Source organism: Heptranchias perlo, chromosome 1 (genome assembly GCF_035084215.1).
Source record: "Heptranchias perlo isolate sHepPer1 chromosome 1, sHepPer1.hap1, whole genome shotgun sequence".
Lineage (NCBI taxonomy): Eukaryota > Metazoa > Chordata > Chondrichthyes > Hexanchiformes > Hexanchidae > Heptranchias > Heptranchias perlo.
The window spans coordinates 96,458,620-96,469,354 of NC_090325.1; the positions used below are offsets into that span (position 1 = coordinate 96,458,620).

General features: G+C 42.0%; 1 long non-coding RNA gene across 1 annotated transcript in view; it reads left to right on the plus strand.

The window, feature by feature from the left end:
- Window positions 1-10,249, plus strand: part of LOC137334973 (uncharacterized) — a 31,657-nt gene extending 21,408 nt beyond the window's left edge. Inside the window, exon 3 of the long non-coding RNA XR_010966298.1 lies at window positions 10,012-10,249. This is a non-coding gene — a long non-coding RNA (uncharacterized lncRNA). The remainder of the gene's footprint in view (window positions 1-10,011) is intronic.
- Window positions 10,250-10,735: the final 486 nt, after the last annotated feature.

A 10,735-nucleotide genomic window follows, 5' to 3' on the forward strand; every position in this document is an offset into this window, starting at 1 on the left:
GAAATTCAATATAGGTAACACCCATGGCAAACTCTCCGACACCCTTGTGCACCCCCTTCATGCTCACGACACGTTTGCCTTACGCTGCCTACTGCACATATGTGATGCATGCCCTGTGGCTGCAGCACAGGTGGTGGCAGGTTGAGTGAGGCTGGCCGTGAGGGAGATGCACGAGAGGGTGAGTATGGGATAGAGCCATGAGATTGTATGAGGATTGGGTCGCGTGTTAGTGGCAGGATGAGTACTGGCGAGGTGAGTAGGTGGAGGTAAGATGAGGATGGGGTTTGAGTGGGTATGAGGGGTGATGTGACAGAGTAGTGTTGGCGGTGCCGAAGGAGATGTGGGGTTGGGGCAGTGTTGTGGCAGATGGAGTGTAGGGGAAAGACTTTGTGTTCTCACTGTGGCTGACCTACTGAGGTCATTGCAGCGCCTCCTGCACTGTATACAGGTGGGCGATATGTTGGTTGCGCAGGTGACCCCCTCTGCCACCTCGAGCCAGGCCTTCTTGGTGGCAGAGGCTGGCCGCTTCCTCCCGCCCGCCAGGTGGAAGATCTCTATCTTCGCCCTCCTCCTCACCCCATCTGATAATACCTGGGGTGAGGCATCATTAAACTGGGAGCAGCCTTCCCCCTGGGCTGCTCCATGCTGAAATTTGTTCCATTGGTTGCAGCATCTGTCAGTGGAGGACTGCCCCTTTAACTAGAGAGCCTCCAGCCGACAGATCGTACTGCGCATGCGCAGCCCGCCCGACGCGCAGACCAGCAGCGTGGACCCCGGAGGAGCAGGTAATTGATTCCTATTAGTGTGTTGCCTGCTACGATCGCGCGGGCAACCCACTAATTTCACCGAGCGTGTTGACCACGCTCCCGAAACCCAACCCGCCGGAAACCCGCAGGCCTGGTAAAATCGAGCCCATAGAGTCAGGTGGGAGTGTACAGGTAGCAAAACTGAGGTCAATGGGAGTCAAAGGGAAAATCTTCCTGTGGCTGGAGTCATACCTGACAGAAAGAAGTTGCAGTTGTTGCAGGCCAATCACTGCAGCCTAAAGCTATCACTGCAGGAGATCCTCAGCGAAGCGTCTTTGACCCAATCATTTTCAGCCTCTTTACACATGACCCTCTCTCCATCATAACATCAGTAGTGATCCTGTTCACTGACAATTCCACAGTATACAGCTCCTACAATACTGAAATAGGCCATGACAGCCTACAGCAGGACTTGGACAACATCTAGACTTGACTTGACAAGTAACAGGTAACAGTTACGCTAAATAAGTGCCAGGTATGAGAAGAAAGAGAGAACTTGCATCTATTTGGCATCTTTTATATCGTCAGAACAATTCAAGCACTTCACAAACAATTAATTCCTTTCAGAAGTGTAGCCAATTTGCACTGGTACTGGCCATCTTGAACAAGAGAAGGGCCAGGAATCAACCCTGACTTTCAATGCCAACACCACTGCTGAGGTCCCCACCGTCAACATCCTATTAACAGGAGACTAATGGAGAAGATTAAGATGCATGGAGTTAGGGAAAGGGTAACAAATTGGATTAAAAACTGGTTAGAAATGATAATATAGTGAGTAGGAGTTAAGGACATTTTCAGAGTGTCCCACAGGGTTCTGTTCTGGGACCACTTCTGTTCATTGTGTACATCAATGATTTGGATATATGACTGGAAGGAGCAGTGTCTAAACTCACGGATGATACTAAAATAGGAAGCATCGTAAATAATTCTGAGGACCAAAGGAAGCTGCAATAGAATGTTGATAAGATGGTGCAGGGCAAAAAGTGACAAATGAAATTCAATGCCAGTTAATGTGTGGTGGTACGTTTTGGTAAAAAAAGTAAAAGTAATAATTATACTGTGAATGAGGATAGCTGGGTGATGTGGAAGAGTAGAGGGATTTGGGGATTCAGGTTCACAAGACGGAAAAAGCAGCAGCTCAAATGTATAAGACCATAAATGGATAAGACCATAAAAAAGGCAGCGGAGTGCCGAGGGTAAGTCAATGTAAGTATTTAGTTTATAGGTAAGTGTTTTTAGTGGTTAGTGTCTTTAGTGGTTAATGTCTTTATGGTGGTTAGTGTTTTTAGTGGTCAGTCTGTTAGTGTTAGTTAAAAAGCCTTAAAACTAAACAGTGAAAAGAAGTGGGAAACTAGTTTAAACCAGATAAATTAATTAGTTTAACAAAAGCTAAAACATAAACCAAGTCAATTAATTACATAAAACTTGATTAATTAAATTAATAAATCAAGATCAGATAGAGCTGGCAGTGCAGGTGGTGTGCCATAACTGCAGCATGTGGGAGTTTGTGGAGAGCAGTGTGATCCCAGGCGACCAAATCTGCAGTAAGTGTCTGCAACTCGAGGAACTTCAGCTCAGAATTGTTGAGCTGGAGTCCGAAGTGCAGACATTGCCATGCATCAGGGAGGGGGAGAGTTATCTGGACATTTTGATCCAGGAGGCAGTCACACCCCTTAGGTTAGGTAGTGGTTTAGATTTGGTCAGTGGTCAGGGATAGGAGGATGTGACTGTGAGTCAGGCAGGTAAGGGGACCCCAGATGCAGTGGTGGGAGAGCCTCAGCCTTTGCCCTTGTCCAACAGGTAGGAGGTACTTGCTACCTGTGTGGATGATAACAAAGACTGCAGGGAGGATGGGCAAATTGACCACGGCACCGTGGTACAGGAGGCTATTCAAGTCGGGGGAGTGAAAAGGAATGTGGTAGTGGTAGGGGATAGGATAGTCGGGGGGATAGATACTGGTCTCTGCAGCCGTGACCGGGAGTACCAAAGGCTGTGTTGTTTGCCCGGTGCCAGGGTTAAGGACATTTCTTCGTGGCTGGAAAAGAACTTGGAGGAGGAGGGGAAGGATCCAGTTGTCGTGGTACATATAGGAACCAATGATATAGGCAGAACTTGGAATGAGGTTCTGCTGAGGGAGTTTGAGGAGCTAGGGTCTGAATTAAAAAGCAGAACCTCAAAGGTAATAATCTCTGGATTACTACCTGAACCCCGTGCAAATTCACATAGGACAAAAAGATTAGATGGTTAAATGTACAGCTGAAAGAGTGGTGTGAGAAGCAGGGGTTTCAATTCAGCTCCCTCTTTCCCCAGCACTAGTACTGGGGAAAGAGGGAGCTGTTCCGCTGGGACGGGCTCCACTTAACTCAGGCTGGGACCAATGTCCTGGCGAATCAAATAACCAGGGCAGTAGATGGGGTTTTAAACTAATAAGAGGGGGGGTGGGGGGAGGGTCTGGGTAAGGGTAAATTTATAAATCTAAAGAGAAAAATCAAGACTGTAGAGCAGAGTAGCGATTTGGGTAAAAACAAGCAGAGTGTGACAGGGAGTGACAGAGAGTTTAACCGAGGTAACAGGGCTTTAGTGACTAAGGTCACAACAGGGAAAAATAGCAAAGTTAAAATTAAAGGTGCTATATCTGAATGCATGAAGCATTCGTAACAAGACAAATGAATTAATGGCAAAAATAGAGATAAATGGGTTTGATCTGGTAGCCATTACAAAGACATGGTTGCAGGGTGACCAAAGTTGGGAACTAAAAGTTCCAGGGTACTTGACTTTAAGAAAAGATAGACAAAATGGAAAATGAGGGGGTGAGGCAGTCGGGTTAGTTCTGATAATTAAGGATGAGATAAAGGCAGTAAGAAAGGATCCTAGCTCAGAAAATCAGGATGTAGAATCATTATGGGTGGCCTTAAGAAATAACAAGGGGCAGAAAACACTGCTGGGAGTAATTTATAGGCCCCCTGACTAGTTATAGTGTTGGACAGAGTTTCAATCAGGAAATTAGAGGAGCATGCAATAAGGTAATCCAATAATCGTGGGGGACTTTAATCTTCGTATAGAGTGGGCAAACCAAATCGGCAAAAGTAGTTTGGAGGACGAGTTCATGGAATGCATTTGAAATAATTTTATCGATCAATTATAGAACCAACTAGGGAACAGGCTATTTTAGATATTGTATTGTTTAATGAGACAGGGTTAATTAGTAATCTTATAATTAAGGATCTTCTGGGGCAGAGCAATCATAATATGATAGAATTTCATATTGAGTTTGAGAGTGAAGTATTAAGTCCGAAGCTAGATTTAAACAAAGACAATTATGTAGGTATGTGGGGCGAGTTGGCTAAGGTAGATTGGAAACATAGATTAAAAGATATAACGGTGGATAAGCAATGGTGGGCATTTAAAGCAATAATTCCATAATTCTCGATGAATATACACTCCCTTGAGGAATAAAAACCCCATGGGAAAAGTGATCCAACTGTGGCCAACTACAGAATTAAGGATAGTATTAGATTAAAGAAGAGGCTTACAATGTTGCCAAAAAGAATGGTAAGCCTGAGGATTGGGAGAGTTTTAGAAATCAGCAAAGGATGGCGAAGAAATTGATAAAGAGGGAGAAAATTGAATGAAAGTAAACTAGCAAGAAATATAAAAACAGATTGTAAGAGCTTCTACAAATATGTAAAAAGGAAGAGATTAGCGAAAGTAAACGTGGGACACTTAGAGGCTGAGACAGGGGAAATTAAAATGGGGAATAAGGAAATGGCAGAGACGTTAAACAAATATTTTATATCTGTCTTCACAGTAGAGGACACAAAGAACATTCTGGAAATAGTGGGGAACCAAGGGACTAATGACATTAAGGAACTTAAAGTAATTAAGATTAGTAAACAAAAAGTAATGGAGAAGTTAATGGTACTAAAAGCCAACAAATCCCCTGGACCTGATGGCCTATATCCGAGAGTTTTAAAAGAGGTGGCTGCAGAGATAGTGGATGTATTGGTTTTGATCTTCCAGAATTTCCTAGATTCCAGAATGGTCCCTGTGCATTGGAAGGTATTCAAGGATGAGGGAGAGAGAAAACAGGGAACTATAGGCTAGTTAGCCTGACATCTAGTAGGGAAAATGCTAGAATGTATTATTGAGGACATAGTAACAGGCACTTAAAAAATCATAATATGTTTAAGCAGAGTCAACATGATTTTTTGAAAGGGAAATCGTGCTTGACAATTATATTCGAATTTTTTGAGGGTGTAACTAACAGGGTAGATAAGGGGAAACCAGTGGATGTACTATATTTGGATTTTCAAAAGGCATTCGATAAGGTGCCTCAAAAGATGTTGTTACACAAGATTAGGGCTCATGGGATTTGGGATAATATATTAGCAGGGATTGAGAATTGGTTATCGGACAGAAAACAGAGATTAGGAATAAAAGGGCCATTTTCGGGGTGGCAGATTTAATTAGTGGGATGCTGCAAGAATCAGTGCTTGGGCCTTAGCTGTTTACAATATATATCAATGACTTAGATGAGGGGACCGAGTGTAATGTACACAAGTTTGCTGATGATACTAAGCTAGGTGGGAAAGTAAGCTAAGAGGAGGATGCAAAGAGGCTGCTAAGGGATATAGACAGATTAAGTAAGTGGGCGAGAAGGTGGCAAATGGAGTATAATGTGGGGAAATGTGAAATTATCCACTTTGGTAGGAAGAATAGAAAAGCAGAATATTTTTTAAAAGTTGAGAGACTAAGAAATGTTGATATTCAGAGAGATTTGGATGTCCTTGTACACGAATCACAGAAAATTAACATGCAGGTACAGCAAGCAATTAGGAAGGCAGATGGTATGTTAGCCTTTATTGCAAGGGGGTTAGAATATAAGAGTAAGGAGGTCTTGCTCTGGTGAAACCGCACCTGGAGTAATATGTACAGTTTTGGTCTCCTTACCTAAGGAAGGATATACTTGCCTTAGAGGGGGTGCAATGAAGTTTCGTTGGATTGATTACTGGAATGAGAGGGTTGTCCTATAAGGAGAGATTGAGTAGAATTGGCCTATATTCTCTGGAGTTTAGAAGAATGAGAGATGATCTCATTGAAACATATAAAATGCTTAGAGGGCTTGACAGGTAAATGCTGAGAGGATGTTTCCCCTGGCTGGAGAGTCTAGAACTAAGGGTCATAGTCTCAAGATAAGGGGTCGGTCATTTAGGACCGAGATGAGGAAAAGTTTCTTCACTCAGAGGGTTGTGCATCTTTGGAATTCTCTACCCCAGAGGGCTGTGGCTGCTTAGTCATTGAATATATTCAAGACTGAGATTGATGGACATTTGGACACTAAGGGAACCAAGGGATATGGGGATAGGGCGGGAAAGTGGAGTTGAGTTCGAAGATCAGCCACGATCTTACTGAATGGCGGAGCAGGCTCGAGGGGCCAAATGACCTATTCTTGTTCCTTTTTCTTATGTTCTTATATAATGGAATATTGGGTTTTGTGGCAAGAGGTGAAGAATATAAAAGTCAAGATGTAATGGTAAATTTATATAATACCTTGGTAAGACCATAGTTGGAATACTGTGTGCAATTTTGCACTCCACACTATAGGAAAGATGTTGAGGCAATGGAAAAGGTACAGCAGAGATTCACTAGGGTGCTGCCTGGTATGAGAAATATAAATATGAAGAAAAACTTGAAAAATAATGATTGTTTTTGTTAGAACAGAGGAGATTGTGACGTGTTTTGAGAGGTGTTTACAATTATGAAGGGATAGAACAAGGCAGAGTAGATAGAAACAGATTGTTTCCACTGGTTGAGGAATCCAAAATGAGGGAATGTGAATATAAGATTAAATGTAACAGCAGAAACATTTTTACACAGAGGGTCTTCAAAGGCCAGAAGAATCCCGTAGGCAAAACGACAAATTTCTTTTTAGACCTCATCAAAACCGATGAGGTCTAAACAGGTAAGGCTTTGGGGCAGAAATGAAGCGAGAGGAGGCCTTTTCCCTCCAATCAAAGAATTTCCCTGCCACCACCTCAGGCCTCAAACCATTTTCCAGCAGACTGTCCTGGGGAACGGTGGGAACTGGGGCAGACAAGGAATGCCAGGTCTGCCCACCACACTGGCATTTACATGCGAAGTAGCGGCAGCCAGTAGCAGTACCACTAGGCTGGGGGAAGGGAGACTGGCTCAGAGCAACGGTGGAGGTAGGCCTAACCGCCCATGTTTCCATCATGATCCTGCCAGATTTCAGGCATGACTGCAAGGAAATTCCAGCCCCTAGTGTCTGAAGCATACTGGCAAAAATTTAAGAAGGTGCAGAAAGCTCTGTGTTTCCTGCAGAGAATTATACATAGAACTAGAGTTTACTTGGAAATTGTGGCTAGTTGTGGAGAATAGAACAGATTATAAAGGTCTATGTCAACTGATGTTAACGGTAGCTCCACAAGATCTAAGAATATGGTTGCTTGACCAGGAGAGAAACAGCCTGAGACAGTTAGGTGAGTGAAGTGATTGGTTTGTATCCTTACAGGCGTTGGTATTTGGCAGTCAGAGTCCTCCCAATGGTTGGCTGAAGGGAGATCGACTAAGCTGGGTGCTCACCCGTTACATCAAAATCTATAATAGAATTGGACCTGGAATGGTGATTGCAGAGATCTCAAAAGCTCTGACTGTAACACAGTGTGGGCAATTGCGGACCCAGATGGGTGGTTAAGTCCCAATTGGGGGCTAATTCCAGTCTAGAGGCATGAGACCATTTGATGTGCAATAATATTTGATACATGAAATATGATGGCATTTTTATGCCCTTGCTCAGTGACTGGGGGGTCCCCCAAAGGACTACATCATACAGGGCGTATACTTAGTGGAGTCTCTGTTTTGCTACATTATGAAGTTGAGACAGAGAAATTGAAGCCAAATGATTAAACCAGTTACAGAATATACAGAGGGGAGGGTTTTATGTTTGATCCCATGGTTTGCTATATATTACCTAGATATTGAGCACGTAAAGGCATTCCAGTTCATCATAAGCAAGGGCTCACCTACACGAGTGCTCTGAGATGTTGAATGCAAGAAAGGTATTTAGCATAAAAACCCAAAAATCCAATAGAGACATTGATGTTAAACCATAGAGTATATGATTATTATGGTGATCTGTGCATTCATTCAACCTCCAGAGGACCAGCCCCTTCCATGATTTACCTGAATATTACTTACCTATGTTGTGCTCAAGTGCTTTCAAAAGCTTCTCCTGCGATGGCCCACTACTTGTTCCATGCCTTGCCTTAATGTTCAGTGTTTTTTTGGCCTTTAAACAAATGAACAGTGTGAATAAGAGAGGCTAACATCCATGAAATGGGCCTTTGAAAATCTTCATTACGGCATTTGAACCACTATTTACACATTTCATAACTGGGCGGGTAAAATATTTGTCATTAATACTGGTTATAAGGCAATCTAGCTACTTCAGATGTGTGAAAGAAGCATCATTCTAAGTGCATTCTGTTGCCTTTTTTCTTCGTGCTAATGAGTTTGGATTGCATGGAAGCACACTTGAATAACATTTGTTATTTTGCATAAATTAAGAACAATTAATCCTTTACTCTGGAAGAGAGGAAAATATATCCCTTAATTGCTTAAAATCTAAGGAAAATTTCAGCATAGTTCTGTAAAATTCCACAAACTGCCCTTTTCCTTTGAGTACCCAGGCCACACATAGGAACAGGAGAAGGGCATTCAGTCCTTTGAGCCTATTTCTCCATTCAATTGGATCCTGGGTGATCTGTATCTTAACTCCACCCACCTGCCTTGGTTCCTTAACCCTTAATACCCTTGCCTGATAAAAACATCACCTATGGCTTAGGTAGGGGATAGATGACTTAACCCAATGTACGCACTGGTATCATTCCGAATTGTCCACTGAGATGTATGACACAGCAGCTTGATAATGATTTTCCCTCCATCCAGTGGGGAAGTACCTGGTCTATGCTGGGCAGCTATGATTAGGGCCTTAATCTTGTAGGGTGTTCACAGGTGTGGCACAGACCCAGGTCTTGTAACTTTAGGGAGCCATCCAAGGGTGCTTTAGGAAGCTACACAACTGTGCCATCAAACTGTTTCAAATTAAAGCCAATGTGTCATCAATCTAACCTCTATCCCTTCACAATATCATGTTTGCTTCCACATAAATGAAGCCTACAATCTTCATTGTTCACCGCCAAACTGCATGGCTGCCCTTAAAGAAAGGTTTGCAACAGCCTTCTCTGCATTGGGACGTTTACTCTAAGCACATTTTCCTTGCTTTACTTCATAAATTCAAATTTTAAAAAAATATTACTTTCATCACATGTTATGATATAATTAAGATTCGTGACCAAGAGGCTGTGTTTTGAGGGAAAATAAACCACCTTGTGAAGTTAGGCTAAATAGCTCCCTTGATGTTCAGGCTTGTGAATTATTCAGCCAACCTTTACTTAGTGGTTTATTTTATTGGGAATAACTGTTGCGTGAATGAACACGGTTTAGAATATTTGGAATCCTGTAAACTAAGCAAATAGATTGTGGTTTCACACAATCTCCAACTCTGCCTTGTAACACTAAACATTGTTAGTGACACTGCACTATACAATTATCTCCAATTGTAAGGTGATTGTAGTATGAAGAAATACTGACAAAATCTGTGGGAAAATGAAATATACTACACTTAAATAGAAATGCAGAATTAGACACCAAAGAGGAATAGGATGCACGCTAAATGACACTGTGGTAAACAAAAAGATCAGCAGCCTCTGCACTAGCACAAAAAACAAATTATTCCTCCTACGACATCAGAGTGCAAATGGAGCAGAAACCTTCAGTGAAAGCAATGGAGAGCAATGAGATAATAATCAGATAATTAAAAGAAATAGAGATGACAAGAGAGGTCCGCAGTACAAATATGGCTTGCCCATTGCTGTAAAATAACACATGTATTGAAGTGATATATCACATGACTGACACAAGATAACTGTATTACAAACATGACTAATATTAAAAGATGCAGGCTTCACAGATGGATTTATAATACTGTTTACTCATTGCTTTTTTACCTGGTTGTCCTGTTATGCGAGTTAAATGGTGCATTCTGGGCATTATAGTTTCACAGAAGCAGGGTGGAAACTCCTATAATGCACCTTTCTCTCACAAACACACTATTTATCCACAGGAACTGGAAATTCCCAGCATTGATGGCCAAAAGCTATGGCAACGAGACTGAAACAGAATCAAGTCCCATCTTCCGCAGGGAATGACAGGCCTCTGGAAAGAAACAGTAGTGTAGCAATGTAGAATACTATACAAGCTACTGTATGAAGAACTTCAATTATTTAGAGGAAATTATAATCCTTTTCATGTGTTTGTTTTCTTATCAATGTCATTTATATTTGGCTTTATATGCGGCTGGTTCAGAAGTAAAAATGTTGGCTGGAACTACATTGAAAAATAAATTGATCAATATGATTGACTGAAATTGAATCCTTTCAAATTGTCGCTTTCTGTGCAATCTTTGATAATCTTTCTTTTAGGGATTCAATGTGATTTCCTTATTTATTTGAGCCAGAGAAAACATGATACTTGATTTTTTTTCTGCTACAGAAATACTTAACAGTGTATAGTTTATGAATAATGTCGCAGATTTAAAATCCTCTTCCTTGTCTTGCCCCACTCTACCTCCACAACCTCCTGCAACCCTACATTCTCCTTCACTAGACTCCCTGTTCTTCTGATTCTGGTCTTTTGCACATCTGTCCGTCCATCTCTTTGCATTACCAGTAGCAGAGGACGTTGAACCACCTGAGTCCTACTCGCTGGGATTTCCTCCCTAAATTCTTCTACCTCTTCACCTCTCTCTCTCCTCCTTTAAAAACCTCCTCAAAACCCAGCTCTTTAAC